Source organism: Equus quagga, chromosome 19 (genome assembly GCF_021613505.1).
Source record: "Equus quagga isolate Etosha38 chromosome 19, UCLA_HA_Equagga_1.0, whole genome shotgun sequence".
Taxonomy (NCBI): domain Eukaryota; kingdom Metazoa; phylum Chordata; class Mammalia; order Perissodactyla; family Equidae; genus Equus; species Equus quagga.
The window spans coordinates 6,884,925-6,902,289 of NC_060285.1; the positions used below are offsets into that span (position 1 = coordinate 6,884,925).

At 43.5% G+C, this 17,365-nt stretch overlaps 1 protein-coding gene across 2 annotated transcripts in view; it reads left to right on the forward strand.

Annotated features, from left to right (window-relative positions):
* Positions 1-7,016: 7,016 nt before the first annotated feature.
* Positions 7,017-17,365, forward strand: part of PACSIN2 (protein kinase C and casein kinase substrate in neurons 2) — a 96,640-nt gene continuing 86,291 nt past the window's right edge. The window contains exon 1 of one of the 2 annotated variants that reach the window (XM_046646196.1): positions 7,017-7,086. The gene's annotated coding sequence lies outside the window, so the exon portion shown is untranslated. The remainder of the gene's footprint in view (positions 7,087-17,365) is intronic. The other variant, XM_046646195.1, reaches the window with a different exon arrangement.

A 17,365-nucleotide genomic window follows, 5' to 3' on the forward strand; every position in this document is an offset into this window, starting at 1 on the left:
TGCCAGGCTGAGCGCCTTGCTTCCTCCCTGTGACTCCTGCCAGGTTGCTTGCAGTGTGTCTACAAACAGCACACCTGACCTTCCAAGCGGGAGCCTGAGAGTCATTCAGGACTCGGCACTCTCTGGTGCTCAGCCCCATTGGCCTCTTGGCAAAGTCCCCTCACTTTCTTTTCCTTCATGAGACCTTCTGCACCAGCCTCTCCATATCTGTACTTTGCTCCTTGTGGTCATTATGGGTTCTGACAGTCACTTCTATTTGCATTGTTGTGGCATTGATTCATTGATTTTCTGACTTTTATCGATTGCCTGCTTTTGAATTTCCTAGCAGTTAACTTTATGCTGCTGCCCCCTAAGTAGGTTTCAACCCTACCCTTAGAGAGGTCCCTTTGACCTTTCTGTGCCTCTCGTTGTGGTCAACATCATTGGGAGCTTCCAGTTCTGTCGTCAGGAGGTGATCACAAAGGCTACTGTTTAAAAACGTGCTGTGTTAGGTTATTTCACTTAATCTTCCCAAGCCCCAAGTTGGTTACTGAGGCTGTCTTCATGGTACAGGTAGAAGCAGCAGACACTTAGAGACTTGCCGAGGCCCTGCCTCTGTCGCTGCTGCTCCTCTCTGTCACTGTTGCTCGGCCCCGCTCAGCTCTGCTTTCCCATGCAGACGTCTGTAGAGGGTCCTGTCGGGGACCAGCCTCTAATGATTATCCGGCCTCTGTCCTCACACGGCAGGATCTGGTCCCATGCCAAAGTATGACTGGGAACATTGTATTAAAAGATTAAGTATGGTAGACTTCAATTTTAAATGGTAAAAGTAGAAGAAAAACATAAAATTTGTGAAACGAGCTACACTTTTAAGTTTGTAGTTGATATTCTATTTATAATCATATTTCAGACCGAGAATGGAAACTTTTAGAGATTAGAAACCATCTCTTTTAAATTGATTTTATATAACATTCAGCAGTGCTTACAGGTTTCAGATTAATTCATTTATTAAACACTTAATGTATACTTATTACATGCCAAATTGAAGTTCAGTACTGAAAATCTTTAATGAGGGTTCAGATGTTTTCTGTTTCTGGGCACATAGGCATTCTTGATCCTTTCCCATCTTTCTCATCTTCTTTTTCCCTAGCGTTTGTCCAAAATGGAGAAGGAGAAAGAGAAGGTAATGGTAGCATTCTGGAATGCTTGGGATCACGATTCCGTTTATTTACATATTTATACCCCTCTTGGTTTCACAAAGGATTTGAGTTGGTTGTTTGTGACTACAAAAAATAAAAGGTGGCAGAACTGAATTCTTTTTTTGCCATCCCCAAAGCAACAACAATAAAATAGATGTTTAGTTCTGATAAGGACCTCAGAGATCCCCCAGAGCTCTCTTCTGCCTCATGGTGTGTTTGTGGGCCCAAGACGCACTCCACAGTCAGAGGGAACCAGGTATAGCAGCTCCATGCACTGCCCCCACTGTGTGACCGTGGGCAAGCCGCTTCCCCTGAGCTGTAATTTTCTCCTCTGAAGATGGGGGCAATTCTCCCACCTTGTAGGGTTATCATGAGTTATAGAGTCATTGTATGTAAAAATCCTGGTACATGTGTGTAAAATGTCATAAAATAGTCCTGAATTGTGTCATCTATTTGCAGGGTTTCTAAACACCAGTTCATGATGGTATTTTTACTGCCATGTGGCCAAAATATCAACAATTATTCTTTACAAAGCTAAAGATATTTAGTTTGAAGCTTTTTATTTATTCTGAAGTTGTATGACCTGCTTTTTAGTGTTAACATGTCTTTTAAAAAATTATTAAAATGCCTTTGAAATGAAATAACGGGAGGTGGTAGGGTTTTTTCTTCTTTTAACGTCTCTAGTGGTCAAAATAAAGCTGGCAGCCTTGTGTTGGGCACTTCTTTTGCCCACTGGTCAGTAAAGTTGGGAGCTTCTATCTGGTGCCCTTTTCTGCCTTGGAGGAGAAGGAAGCCACAGTCAGAGAGGGGAGGTGACAGCCAAAGGTGCAGAGTGACACAACCCCTTATTACCTGACTCAGCTCAGGACCCATCTTTCCTGGGGAGTTTTCTTATGTCTCTTCCTGGCCCCCTGCCCCCACCCTGCCTTCAGGGCTCCTGGCTTAGGTCTGTTGACATACTACTTGTCACACTGTCAGTCGTCTGGGTGCTTGTCTGTCTACCCCGCTAGACTCTAAGCTGCTTAGGGGCAAGTGTGGTGAATTATTTAGCTTGTAATTTCTGGAGCCTAGCATAGAGAGGGTACATATAAATAAATGAGGGGAAAAAATCACACCAATAAACTTCCAGTAAGGCATTAACATAGCATATCTCCTGAAAATACCCAGCAACTCAGCACAAACCTTGCTCACCACTCCTTTTGAATTCAGACCTTCCTTCTGGGATCACTTTCCATTTTCAGTGTGTTGCCCAAAGAAGGCTGAAGCTGTTCCCAGGACTCGGGGAGCTGTGTGACGTCTTAACCACCAAGCTATTGTGTTAGAAGTCCACGTGTTACTTCTCATGATGGCATTTTATAAAATACATGAGAAAAAAAATTAACATGTTTTTTCTATCACATTGGTGCTTTGAAGTTTTTCTCAGTTGGGCTTTCTGCTTTAATTAGGCTGGCTTCATTTTGCCCCCCCCGCCCCCCAGCTTTGGGCAAGTGCCAGAGAAACAAAGATGCTTATATAAAGGGTTTTAACTTTTTTTCACTTTGCCAAAGATAGAACTGCTACTTAGCTCAGCTTGTCCTGCCACCTTCTTCTTTGATAGAGAGTGTTAGAAACTTGGCTTGGCTTGTTCCTTTTTCCGTCTGTATGTGGGAAGAGTAAAGGCAAGATGGTTGTGTTTATGTCCTGGTTCATGAAAAATATGGAAGGTAGGACTTGAACATAGCCAGTACCCTCTCCCCCAACTAAAGAAAAAAGATCAACCTATCAGAATGTTTTTATATAACCTATTTATGAATATGGTAGGCTTCTAGAATTTAAGATTTGCTTATCATTTGAAAACAAAGACAAGCTAATACCTGTAATTATTGTATTAGATTTTACTTGTTTACTGTGGAACAGCCATTGAAACCTGTCCCGGAAAGCTGCCATTTCTAAGTTGCTGACTGGCCTCATCACGCCTTTTACTGCAGTGATAGTGGAGAACTGAGTTCACCTGGTTAGAAAGTGGACCGTTCCGGTTCATCAGAATCACTTGTGTGTGTTAGAGGAGCAATTATTGTAAGAATTGGGACCCAATACAATACGCTTAGTGCTAACATTACACAGAGCTTATTTTGGTGTTTGAATTGGAGGCACCTTGCGGTGGGGTTCCTGGTGCGCGTCAGTCGTCATTGCAGCCGATGCCCATGCTGCGAGCCCATGCTGCGAGCGGGAGAAAGTTGTTATTCAAGTTGGGAGAAAGTTGTTATTCAAGTTCGGGGATGGCTTTTCTTCCTTCTTTCTTTCTTCCTCTGCACTCTCCCCATCTTCCTCCTCCTTCCCTCTGCCTCCCCTCCCCTCCTTCTCTTTATTGAGATATTAATTTACATACAACGGAATGCACGCATTTAGAGGCTTTGACAAACAGATATGCCTGTGTAGCCACTGTCCCAATCAAGACATAGAACATTTCTGTCACTCCCAAAAGTTTCCTGTGCCCCTATGCAGTCAGTCCCCACCCCACCCCCTGGCCCAGGCAGCCATCAATCTGTCATATAGATTAAATATGAATGGAGACAGTGTCTGTGCTCTTTCGGCATCTGGCATCTTTTCCTCACCATGATGCTTTTGGGACTCGCCCATGTTGCATCTATCAGGAGCTCGCTCATTCCTTTTAAGTGACAAGTAGTTTTCTACGGTGTGGCAATGGCACACACAGTTTGTGATGTCCTGTATGGAGAACTGTGTCAGAGGAATAGGGGCTCTGCAGGAGTGTGTGCATGGTTTGTTTATAGTTCTTCCTTCCCCAGCTTTCCTCAGCATTTGAGGAAGGCTGAGAGAGCAGATAGACTGGAGATGGGGAGTTACCTTTTCATCAAAGCCAGGAGTCCTGCTAGTCTTTGAATAGTTTGGCTTTTCAGAACAACTCCATTCTGGTTACCCCCAGCTTGCGGCATCCGATATGCTCTTGATACAGCTGTCCCCCTTATCCGCAGGGGGTACGTTCCAAGAGCTTCAGTGGATGCCTGAAATCGTGGATAGTACTGAACCCTATATATCCTGTGTTTTTTCCTCCACATACATACCTATGATAAAGTTTAATTTACAGGCACAGTAAGAGATTAACAACCATAACTAATAATAAAATAGAACAATTATAACTAATAAAAGTTACATGATTGTAGTCGCTCTCAAAATATCTTATTGTACTGTACTCACCCTTCTTGTGATGATGTCAGATGATACAGTGCCTCCGTGATGAGAGGAAGTGAGATGAATGACGTAGACGTTGTGTGGTAGCATTATTTTTGGACCACGGTTGATGGTGGGTAACTGAAACCAGGGATAAGTGGAAACTACTGGATTCGCCTTTCTGGACATGGGGAGATGGGCATTCTTAATGGAATAAGGTCTTGTGACTGGAGGGGCTCTTCTTGGGCTTTTGCATGATGTCTGCTATCCCTGCTGATGGTGGACCACCTGGCTCCGTGTTTAGGGACTGCTAAGTTCAGGGACATGAGAACCGTGGAGCCTGTCTAATGTGGGGCTGCCAGGTACCCACACTGCTCACCCCAGCACCGGCCTCTGAGTTGTCTGGCTTTTGCCTTACGCCGTCCTGGCTCAGCTGTTAGGGAGAACTGAAGCACGGAACTGCAATTTGCACTATTCTGTTAACAACCTGACTACTCTGTGCCTGTCTCTTTAAGAATCACCTTGTAAGAGGCGGTGGTTGTTTAGGGATGGGGGAAGGGTTGGGTGGAGAGAGGGGTGATAGCTAAAGAGTATGGGGTTTCTTTTTGAGGTGTTGAAAATGTCTCCAAATTGACTGTGATTATACTAAAAACCATTGATTTGTACCCTTTAAATGGTTGAATTATATGGTATGTAAATTTTATCTCAATAAAGCTTTTTTTTTAAAAGATTTTATTTTTTTCCTTTTTCTCCCCAAAGCCCCGCAGTACATAGTTGTGTATTCTTCGTTGTGGGTCCTTCTAGTTGTGGCATGTGGGACGCTGCCTCAGCGTGGTTTGATGAGCAGTGCCATGCCCGCGCCCAGGATTCGAACCAACGAAACACTGGGCCACCTGCAGCAGAGCACGCGAACTTAACCACTCGGCCACGGGGCCAGCCCCACAATAAAGCTTTTTCTTAAAAAAAAAAAAAACTTGGACAAACCAAGAGGAATGGGAAAAAAAATCACATCGTAGAAATTTTCTTCTTTCCCATATGATACCCTAATTGTCCTCAAATGGGAGGCATTACAGTGTAGTAGAAAGAGGATGGGCTTTGAAAGTATCAGGTGGACCTGGGTTTGAATCCCATCCTGCTATTATTAGCTGGGTGGCCTTGGACAAGTTGCTTAACTTCTCTGGTGGTTTCCCCTCCATAAAATGGGCCTAGTAGTACCTTTCTTGGGAAGTCTTTTAAAAGAGCTCAGTGAAGGCAGCCATTGTCACCGTGTGACCGAGGTATAACAAAGTGTCAGATAGCAGAGGCAGCCTGGTCAGACACTGTCCTGATGTCTTTGAGTCATGCTGGGTTAATGACTATTCACTCGAGTCCCCCTGCTGATGTGCAGGTCCTCAGCTATTGGCCGAGGACTGAGTAATGGATGGTGCTGGTATTCTTTAGCTAACTTGCTGGACTCTGTTCCTTAATTTTTTCTGCCTTAATCCACATGGTGTGAGTAGGTCAATGGCAAGTTCTTGTGTTCCCTCCTTTGGGAAACCTTCCTTGACCCTGCTTCCCACCTGTGTCGTTGCTCCCTCAGCCCTTGGGGCGCATTGGTTCTAGCATTCATCAGCTCATGCCATTTTTATTTATTTATGCTTCTGCCCCACCTGTACACTGTAAACGGTCCAGGGCAGGGACCTTGGCTTTTCAACCACTGGGGCCCTGAGGCCCTAAGCATTGTGGCTGACACTAATGTTTGTTGAATGAATGCCCAATGGTTTCATATCTGGTGGCAGAAACCAAATTGGAACTGGAAATACCAGTTTAGGCACCTCATGCTAGAGGTTAGCAGGTGGGTTTACCTGGAGCAATGTTTCTGTCCCAGCACCACCTCAGGGGGCTGCACCTCAGCCCCAGGACGGGAGAACTGCCTGAGCCAGTCTTACCCTCTGCCAAAGGGACAGGAGAGCTTGTCTCTTGCCAGGAATCCACCGGTGAGGTGTGGCCAAAGTTATGAGGAGGGAGAGAGTGCCCTGGGCGCACTGGAAAGCTGTTCTCATTACTTCATAGTCCCACTGCTTATCTGCAGTCTTCATTTAGTTCAAATAAAATTTTTATTAAGCAGCTGCTGTATCTGAGACCCAGTTCTGGTCCTTCAGGGAAGCCAAGATGGAGAGGCAGTGTGGTGGAGTGGTTAACAGCAGGACTCCAGAGGCTGACTGCCTGGGTTCAAATCCTGGCTTCCCCGCTTACCAGCTCTGTGACACTGGGCACGGAACAGGACCTCTCTGTACCTCAGTTATCGCACCTGGAAAATGGAGGAGGGAACAATACTCAGCCCTCGGAGGATTATTTTCATGATTCACCATAAATAAAGTAAGCACTATATAAATGTTGATTGAGCAGCCTGAGTTTGTTGGATTAAAAATAAAATAAACACTTTTGTTCTCAGACCTCATCTCTGATTTTCCATGGAATACTGAGATTTCACTTTCTGAAAAGAAAGCTCTTCTGTGATGGGCCCAGCAGGCCCGGAGAGGGAGAGGCTGGCCCAGCCCTGTGCCTGTAGGGTGAACGCAGCAGTTTAGGGGAATGGCCTTGTCTCGGCTGTGAGGAGTCTGCAGCCAACAGGAAATGATGAAACGTGCTGGGAGAATTCGGCTGGGAGCTGGAGGTCAGACCAGCAGGGTGGGCAGGAGGCAGGGACTGAAGCTGATCTGCAGAGTTAGGCGGGTGAAGCCGGCGTTGACAGAAAAGCGTGAGTGTGCTGTTTAAAGTGTACATTTCCTTTAAGGTAGACCTTTGTGAAAGAAGAATTTTCATTGATTTTTTTTCTCCTGAGTGATTGGTTTAACAGAAATCTCACCATTTAAGCACACCTAGTTTTAGAGCTTCTTGATAAAAATGTTGAGCCAGTTCAGTATTAACAATTTGGAGTGTTTTATTCAAAATGCTTTGAAAAAATGTCAGAGTAAATGTTTAATTTTCTTGGTGAATAGATATTGGCCTAAACAAATGAAGGATTGTGCTTTATAATTTTTACTCTGGTTTTAAAACATATGTGCGTGCTTCATTTCAAAATAGATGGGATAAATTAGAAACTTTGGCATGTTTTAGACTAGCTTAGATACTTCTAGCTGTATTTTTTTCTTACTGGGTAGTTAAATGAGTTACTTGAGTTAACTGTTAATAGAGGGTTGTTTTTTTCCCCCTACTGTCAGGCATTATGTCTGTTACATGCTGCCATTTCCTTTCTTAACAGCCAAATCTAATCTACAAACACGTAAATGGAACCTGTGAGAGCAAACGAACAAATTAGCTTTTCCAGTTAACTGTAATTGCTGTTTCATGCGTGACTACTCCAGACTCCCAGAATTAGCCTGCACTTTCTCCACTCCCCCTCTGTCTCCCTCCTCAGGCGCTTCTTTCTTATTTCTCTTCTCAGCTGGACCCTGTGCCCTCGTCCCCTCTGACTGCTGTCACTAGACAGACACTTTGTTTTTATTTTTATTAGAAAGCAAAATGTAAAAGTTTTATTGTTTCAATAATTGAGCAGCTCACATACATATTTAATTGTTTCTTATCTTGGAAGTCATATTCTAGAATTGAATAATTATGGCCCCTTTCCCTCCCCTTTATTTATGCAGCACTGTAATTCAAATTAGAAGATTTTGTTTTTTTATCCTGGTTCTTGAATGCTGCATCACTTCATGAACATGTTTACTGGATCGCCTGTTGCCATGAGCGTTAGAAAGGCAGTGTCCTCCTTCTGTTCTCCAGAACGTGCCATGCTGGGGCAGTGTGTGCCACGAAGAGAAGCAGATTTTCTTGTTAGGTGCTTACCTAGTGTAATTTATGTATTTCTAACACTTTTAGGGTTGCATATTTCTTATTTTCTAGAAATCCCCCCAGTATAGAATCTTTCTCTCAAATCTGAATCAGGCCTATCAGCTTTGTCCTCGCTCTTGTAATTCTGAGCATCTCCTCCCATCCCTTCCTTCTTCATAATAGTGTAGGATATCTTACTGAATTCTGAGTGAACTTTAAATGCTTTTATTATTTATGAAAATAATAAAGAGGTATCATAACTTCAGACCACAGCGTGTCCTGTAGGTCTGAGATCTATGCCAGTAGCAAAAAGAAGCCTCCCCCCCCCCTTTCTTTTTACACGTTGTTCGTCCTCTGATTGTTTCTCCCGGCCACGTAATTTTATTACGCGTTTGGTGGCATAATTAAAAAGGTGGGACATGATATTTAGAGTTAATGGCTCTTGGAGTCCATATAGTCAGGCCCCTTCATTTTTTTTAACAAAGGAATTGAGACCAAGAGGTGAAGTGCTTTGTTGACTTGTCCAAGGTCGCAGGGCTTGTCGGTAGCTCAGTGAGAGTAGAACCCAGGTCTCCTGACTTCTGGGTCATTGGCCTTTCCTTTATCTGCTTTTTCCCCATATTATCTCAAGATTAATAGGACTTGGCTAAGAATGGCTTTTTTCTTCTGATGAGTCCATTTTCATTTGCTTTATTCTCAAATACTCAGCTTTTATTCAATAATTTCCCTATCTGAGTACCGTTCATAGGTGTATGATGAATTGCGTCAAGCACAAAGAACACTGATATTTCTTCCTCTGGGAGAGGTTTTTCGTTAAGTACAAAATGTTCTCTATTGTATACAGTTTTTCTTGCTTCTCCCCTAAACTAGGTCTTACTCAATTATTATAAGTGAACCTCATTCTGTGAGTATCTGCTAGATGAGAAATCTAAACTTAATAAAATCACAACTAATAAAGGAGACAAAAGTACCTGATTCTTTTTTGAGAGGATTCTTCAGGATGTGAGAGGAAAACCCTGAACTCTGTGGGAGCATTTTGGCCCCTCTGAGGGAACACTGACAATTTCAAGTTTGGACTGACCGGGTTTTGGAACATGATAGACTTTAAAACAAGACATTATAATGTAAATACACAGGGGATACTGATTTAATTTATAAAAATAGAATTTACCCACAACTCAAACATAGTTTCTCCTAAAAATTGGATTTGAATCCTGAGATTCAAGTATGGGAATTAGATGCAATAGAGGCATGCTGAGAGCAGTGGATGACTGTCCTTAGAGCGTGAGGTGGCTCCCACTCTCCAAGTCACCTTAAAATGACTTGAAAAAGTTCATAGAATAGGACTTATTTTTATTTTCTAAAGTATTTATATGCCTTAAAGAACTTCTGAAACAAATACACTATAAGAAAACAGGGATTTTCATAAATATTTTAATTATGCTTACAATTGTGGTCAGTAACTTTATGCCTATTTTAATTTATAAAGCCTGAGAATGAAGTAGGATGCAGGAGCAATGTTTTTTTTTTGTTGTTGTTGTTTTTTTAAAGATTTTACTTTTTTCCTTTTTTCTCCCCAAAGCCCCCTGGTACACAGTTGTATATTCTTCGTTGTGGGTCCTTCTAGTTGTGGCATGTGGGACGCCGCCTCAGCGTGGCTCGATGAGCAGTGCCATGTCCGCCCCCAGGATTCGAACTGATGAAACACTGGGTCGCCTGCAGCGGAGCACTCGAACTTAACCACTCGGCCACGGGGCCGGCCCCCAGGAGCAATGTTTTTATGCAATAGATGAGAACTGTGCCTTCCCTCCTGGTGTCCTAGGAGGCACTTTTTGTTATTATCTTTGAAGGAGCTGCTGCTTTCACTTGGTGAGCCAGATGACTACATGTGGGGCTAAAGAAAGGCTGAAGAGGGGCCAGCCCGGTGGCGCACCAAGAGTTGGTGCTGTTTGGTGTTGTCTTGGCCTTCCTCATTTCCAGCTCTGCTCAGGGCTTCTCTCCAGGACAGCTGCTAGTGGAGGCCTTTGAACCTCCTCTAAGGCTTTGAAGAAACTTCTCCCAGTATCCCAGGTAGATCCTCAGCTCTAGAGCCAGGTAAAGAGGAGTGTGTGTGTGAGGATGAGGGAGTAGTAACAATAGAAAACATGGGCCGTTAATTTGAACGAACAAATGAATGAATGAATGAATGAGTTTCAGTGGTCCCTTCTCTGTAGAGATTGCTTTCGAAGGCACTGTAGTCATGTTTCGTCAGGCTGGTCTAACTGCATTGGCACCTCCTAGTTCTACCTTGATACCAAGAGACGGACTGGGTGTGTGTTAACATCTCCTCCAGCCCTGGGAATTGGGCCGAATGTTTTTTCTCATTCTCCTCTGTCGTATGTGAATCACAAGACATGAATCTTTATGTGGATTCACAAAGCATATTGTTCTACTTTTGGGTAACTTAAAGAATCTAACAGGAAGTATCCTGAATTTGAAATGTGTGCCTATGGCTATCACAATAGTACAGGATTTAAATTTTCTTTTTGTTAACATGAAGCGTGTGTTATGAATTTCATACTCAGTCTTGTTTCCCGTCAGACTTTGTTCCGCAGTGGGGTACTTGAGGGAGATCAGGGCAGAATGATTTTGCTGGAAAATGCTTACTTGACAAGATGTTGATGTAATTAACAGGCCAAAACGTTGAACTTCACAATTCGATGGTTCTCAAGTTCCTAACACATGTCAATAGTGCCAGTTTAGCAAAATAAATGAAGCACAGGGCAATTTGGGGACAGTGAAGTGATCCCTTTATGGTTCTTTTCTGGTATGAACTGACACATAAAGAAAAAATAGCACAGAGCACAGTAGACTGATGATCAAATATCTGTTGGCTTGGAAAGCAGAAACATTTGGTTAATTTACCATCTCTGAGGGTGTTCAGCTCAGCTTAGTCAGATCTGATCTTTACTCTGCAGGAAGAATGTTATTAAAGCAAGACCATGTGGCCATCATGACCATTTCTGGAGGAGAAATCTTTGCATATTTAGCGTTGAACTCTAAGCCATTAAATTTGTTCTTAGGCATGCCTAGCAGACTGCTAAGGTTGAAGAGTTTGAATTTGGGATGGTAGAAGTTGTCATAGTGATGAAAAATCATGGTGTGAGGCTTATGTAAACTGCAGTTGTCCTGGCACCTGACTGCTTTCATTGATGGCCGTGCAGGCACCTGAGCGAGCTCTGTGCTTGTTTCCAGCCACCCACCAGGTCACTACCTGTAGGAATAGTCCATCTGATGCTGGCTGGGTCACTTGATTCATTCACTTGCATGCATGAGTTCATACATTTGGTTTACCCACTTGACAGTCCTTTTCCACTCAGTTTGCATCAGGCACTGTGCTAGGCCCTGGGATCCATAGATGGTTGAGATTGAGTTCTCTCCCCTGAGCTCGTGGTTCAGTGGGGTAGGAGACTTTTTTCTTTTTTTTTTAAAGATTTTATTTTTTTCCTTTTTCTCCCCAAAGCCCCCCAGTACATGGTTGTATATTCTTTGTTGTGGGTCCTTTCAGTTGTGGCATGTGGGACGCTGCCTCAGCGTGGTTTGTTGAGCAGTGCCATGTCCGCGCCCAGGACTCGAACCAACGAAACACTGGGCCGCCTGCAGCGGAGCATGCAAACCTAACCACTCGGCCACGGGGCCACCCCCTCAGTGGGGTAGGAGACTTCTTAATGCCTGGTTGGTGAGTCTTCTTACAGAGCTCTAGGGACCTTATTCTGCTCTGAAGAATGGAGGAGGTTGAGGAATACAGGCTGGTGGTGTATTTTGGAGAAAGGGGTTTGCCAGGCAGACGAGAGGCAGAGAGAACCATCTATGGAGGCGAGGAGGTCAGAAAGAACATGCCGTCTCTGGGAGTTCGATGTGGCTGGACTGCGGCGTCTATGTAGATGTGCTTCAGGCACCCCATGCTTCTCGGGCCCAAACCAGCTATGTCCATCCTAACCCAGTTCTTTTTTCTGAATTTCCTATTTCCCTTTGTGGCATTACCACCTACCTTACCTCCAAAATTAGGAACTTTTCATCTCTGTTCCCTCACTGCCCCCCATTCCCTGGCATGATCAGTCACTGTGTCCTATCTGTTTATCCTCTTGAATATTATTCCCCTTTCCTGGTCTCCTAACCATTTCTCTTTCTCCATTCTCTAACCTCTAGAGCTGCACCATCCGATATAGTAGCCATTAACCACGTGTGGCTATTTACATTAAAATCAATTAAAAGAAATAAATAGTCATTTCCTCAGTTGCACTAGGTGCATTTCGAGTGTTCAGTAGCTTTGGGCAAGATATTTAACCTCTATGAGTCTTAGTTTCTGCCTCTACAATGAAGATTTTAATGGTATTTCCCTCATTTTAATGAAACCAAATGCATAGAGCCCCCAGCATCATGTTAAATAGATAGCTCTTAAATCGTGGCTGAGAGCTATCATTCTAGATAGACATCATTCCAGTGTCCATCAACCTTGCTAAAACTGTATCATCTGCAAATAATGGTATTTTGTTTCTTCTTTTCTAATTCTTGTATCTTTTACTTATTTTTCCTATGGCATTGGCTAGTCCTCCAGTACAATTTGAATAGAAATGGTACTGTCTAAGTGCAGCCTTTTCTTGTTCCTTTGCCTTCGATTTGCTACAGTTCTTCTGGTGAGATTTTCTTTTTTGCTTTCTTTTGAGTTCCATTGTGCCCTGCCTCTCTCCATTACATTTTTTTTCTCGTACCTTTATATTTATTTATTTTTTAAACAACAGAAATTTGTTTTCTCACAGTTCCAGAGTCTAGACATCCAAGATGAAGACGTCGTCCAGTTTGCTTCCTGCTGTGGCCTCTTCCCGGCTTGCGGACAGCTGCCTTCTTGCTGGGTCCTCACATGGCCTCTCCTCTGTGCGCATCCATCCTGGGTGTCTCTTTGTGCATCCAAACTTCCTCCTCCTATAGGGACAAAAGTCATGCTGGATTAGGGCATCCTTTAGTGACCTCATCTTACCGCAATTACCTCTTTAAAGGCGCTATCTCCAGATACAGTCACATTATGAAGTATTGGAGGTTAGGGTTTCAACATAGGAATTTAGGGGGACGCAATTCAGTCCATAAGAGCTTATACAAGTCTTCCCGTCTCAAGATCATATAAATATTTATGTTTTTCTTGAAGTTTATGATATCAAATTTTATGTTTAAATGGCATTTGGACTTTGTTTTGATATGCGGCATGATTTTTATTGACAAATGTACAAAGAAAGGTGCGTAGATAGTATAAATAAAGAATAATAGTAAAACAAATACCCATATTCTCACCACCCAGCTTCAGAACATTGTAATTCCTCCGTGTATCTCAATCCTCTGATATTCCCAGGCTTTCATTAGAGATTTCCACGTGCATATGTACGTATTTCTAAACAATGCTATTACATTTGTTTCCTCTCTTTTAGTTTAGAAGTTAAATTCTCTGTCTAGTCCTTTTGTGGTTATCCTAGATATTTTAATACACTTAACAAAATCTAAAGTAATGTCTTTAACTTTCCTCTTGACTAATGGAAGGATTTGAACTCCATACTCCCTCCCAATTTGTCCAATATTTCTTTTCTGAAGAAAAATTTTTTTTTTTTTAGGAAGATTAGCCCTGAGCTAACATCTGCTGCCAATCCTCCTCTTTTTTGCTGAGGAACACTGGCCCTGAGTTAACATCCATGTTCATCTTCCTCTACTTTATATGTGGGACACCTGCCACAGTGTGGCTTAACAAGCAGTGCCACGTCCGCACCTGGGATCCAAACTGGCAAACTCTGGGCCGCTGAAGTGGAATGTGTGAACTTAACCACTGTGCTACTGGGCTGGCCCCTCTTTTCTGAATTTTTTAATCCTGCAAATTAGATACGATGTTTCATATGGTCAGTGCTACTTAGATTTATCCATGTATTTGCCATTGTATTTACTTACCATTCTTTTTTGTGCTTCAAGCGTTTCATCTGAGATAATTTCTTTTTGCCTGCAGTATGTCATTTAGAATTTCCCTTTTTGTGAGGGTTTTTGAGTAGTTACTTTATCTGTGTAAAAATGTCTAGTTCTTAAAAACTAGTTTTGCTGGGTGTGGCATTCTTAGTTGGCAGTTATTGTTGCTCAGCATGTGGACTGTATTATTCCAGTGTCTTCTGCTGTTAGTGCAATTGTCGTTCTTTGTGATCTTTTCTCTCTGGCTACTTTTATGATATTTTCTGTACTTTTGAGTTTCTACAGTTTTATTTTAATTTGTAGTGGTGTGGCTTTCTCTCTCTTTCTTTTTAAAGTCTTGCTTGATTTCATTGGGCTTCCTGATCTGTGATTTAGTGTCTTCCAGCATTCTGAAAAATTATCTTGAAATATTGCCTCTTCCCCATTGTTTTTTGATGAGAAAGATTGTCCTTGGGCTAACATCTGTTGCCAATCTCCCTCTTTTTGCTTGAGGAAGATCATCGCTGAGCTAACGTCCGTGCCAGTCTTCCTCTACTTTGTATGTAGGACACAGCCACAGCATGGTTTGACGAGCAGTAGGTAGATCCATGGTTGGGATCCAAACTTGCAAACCCTAGGCCGCCAACGTGGAGCATGCGAACTTAACCGCTGTACCACTGGGCTGGCCCCACTTCTTGCCCTTTCTTAATCTTATCTCCTTCTGGAGCTTCATTAGATGTAAGTTAGACTGTACTATTTCTTCCAAGTCTATTAAACTTTCTTTTTTATTTCTCTTGGTCTCTCTTTGTTACCTCAGAGAGAAAGCTGACTTTCAATTTATATTCTAGGGTTCCTTTTTTAAATTTACCTTTTTAGTGTCTTTAGATTCTTTTCTTATATTTTAGAATAAAGTGATGCAGTTATATTTTATTCAGCTTTTAAAGTTTTTCAGTGGGAGAGTCATTAAGGTAACTGGTTTGCCTTGCTGCTGAAAACGGAAGTCTATTTTATCATAGTGTGTTTGTGTGTGTGTGTCAGAGCCTAGCACATTCCTTGACTCATTCATTCCAGACGTGTTTATTGCACATTGTTATGCATCAATGCTAGGGATATAGGGGTGAACAAAACAAAGTCCTTGTTCTTCAGGAGCTTGTATTCTTGTGAGTGGAGAGAGAAGGTATATAAATATATAATTTGGTGTGTGGGGCTGAGTGTTATTAAGAAAAGAAAGCAGTTAGGGGCTGAAGTGTCAGAGGAATGGGGACGGGTTAGGGAAGGCTTTCTTAAGAAGAAGGTAATGTGTGAGCAGATAGGTGATGATGTGAGGCAGCAAAGCCTACAGACCCTGGAGGAAGGGTGTTGCTGGCAGAGGGGAAGCAGGTGCAAAGGCAGACCTACGCCTGGCGCGTTTGGAGACCCACAGGAAGGTCGCCACGCTGGAGGGTTCAGGAGCGGGAATTGAAAGGACTGGAGCTGGAAGCTGGGGCCAGACCCCATAGGACCTTGTAGGTCAGAGTGGGGAATATAGCTAAGTGTGACAGGTAGCTGTTGGCAAGTTTTCAGTTTGGTGGCTTAAACAGGGTAGTTGAGGCAGAGGTGGTGTGAGGTAGCCACATTCTGGCTGTGTTTCGAGGTGGAGCTGATGGGACGTGGGGTATGAGGGAAGCAGAGGAGTCAGGGATGATGCTGGGGCATTTGTCCTGAGTAGCCTCGTGGATTTTGGAGCTCTTGACTGAAAGAGACTAGGGTAGGAGCCCATCTAGGGGATGATGGAGCAAGAGGCGGGTTTTGCAGCCCTGAGCTCCGCATGTTTGCACATGGCCATGAAGGCACTGCGGGGTGTTTTGCAGGACGGGGCTGGAAGGTGTGTGGGCACTTGTACTGAGTGAATGTAAGTGATACGCAGGCCAGTTGTCCGTGACTCGAGGATAAGGGATGTGGACTCCCTTACTGGAAATCTTGGATTTCATGGTTATGGACATTACGGAGGGTGCCTAGGCTGCTTTGTTTTCTTTTTGAATTTTCAAAAGTGACCCAACTAATATATTCTTAGGGCAGAAAAATCAAGAAAGACAGATACACAAAAAAACCCCCCCAAACCCCAGAACTCACATATTCCACCATCTAGAGAGGGTGAATACATGTTAACATTTATCAAGTGTTTGCTTAAACATCTCCTCCTCAGGGAAGCTGTCGCTGACCACCATCCTGTCTGCAGAAGACCCGACACTCTCTGTCCCCCGTGTGGCTTCATGCTCTCCCCAGCCTTCAACGCCACCTGCCACTACATTGCTTACTGGCCTGTCTGTAATCCTCTGGCCCCCTGGAACGTCAGCAGGGACCTGCTCATTTTCCTTCATCCCTGTGCCCCACGCGCCTCGCCTGGGGCTCTGGCACATCGTAAGACTTCAGTTCACTTTGTTGAATCAAAGAACTCACTTTTTGGTACATAGCCTTCCAGACTCTTTTTCTGGGTAACCACCCACTCTTAAACACATATTTTTAACTGAGCTAAAGTGTTGGGCATTTTCAACCTAAGAATGCTGCCGCGAAGCTGTGTGCCCTCACGGGCGTTGGTGTTGTTTTCAGTGTGTTGCCAGCCCCTTAGGGCAGCTCCTGAGCCTGCGCCTTGGTTGGAGCACCTCACACTCACTCTCGCTGGGCGGCACACAGCGGCCTCTCCTTCCTCTTCTGCCTGCCCTCCCTCCCCGTCAGCCTAATCAGGTGTGACCTTGGCTTATCCTTCCTGCTGTACTGTGAGCGCCTGCACTGCAGGGCTGGCCTCATTGTTGACTGGCTTCCACTCCCATCCCCCAGCTCTTAGCAAGGTTTCTGCACTCACAAAGTAAATGTTTTTAGAATATTGGGGAAAATATATGTAAAATGATAAAACCATCATTGACTTAATGTCATTTTACAGTCGCACATCACTTAGACGAGGACTCATTCTGAGAAACGCATGATCAGGCGATTTTGTTGTGTGAACACCTTGGAGTGACTTACACAAATCTAGATGGTCTAGCCCGCCTCACACCTCGGCTGTGTGCTGCTAATCTTAGGGGACCACTGTCGTATGTGTGGTCCTCTGTTGACCACAACGTTGTTAAGTGGCACATGACTACTGAGTTTATTGGAATAAATTAAATATTTTATTGAAAATGTTTAAAAATGTGGGACACAGGCTATTTGTTGAGCCAGCTAAATTGACATACATTTCATTAAGGATAGGCTCTTTCTGCCTGTGAGAGAGA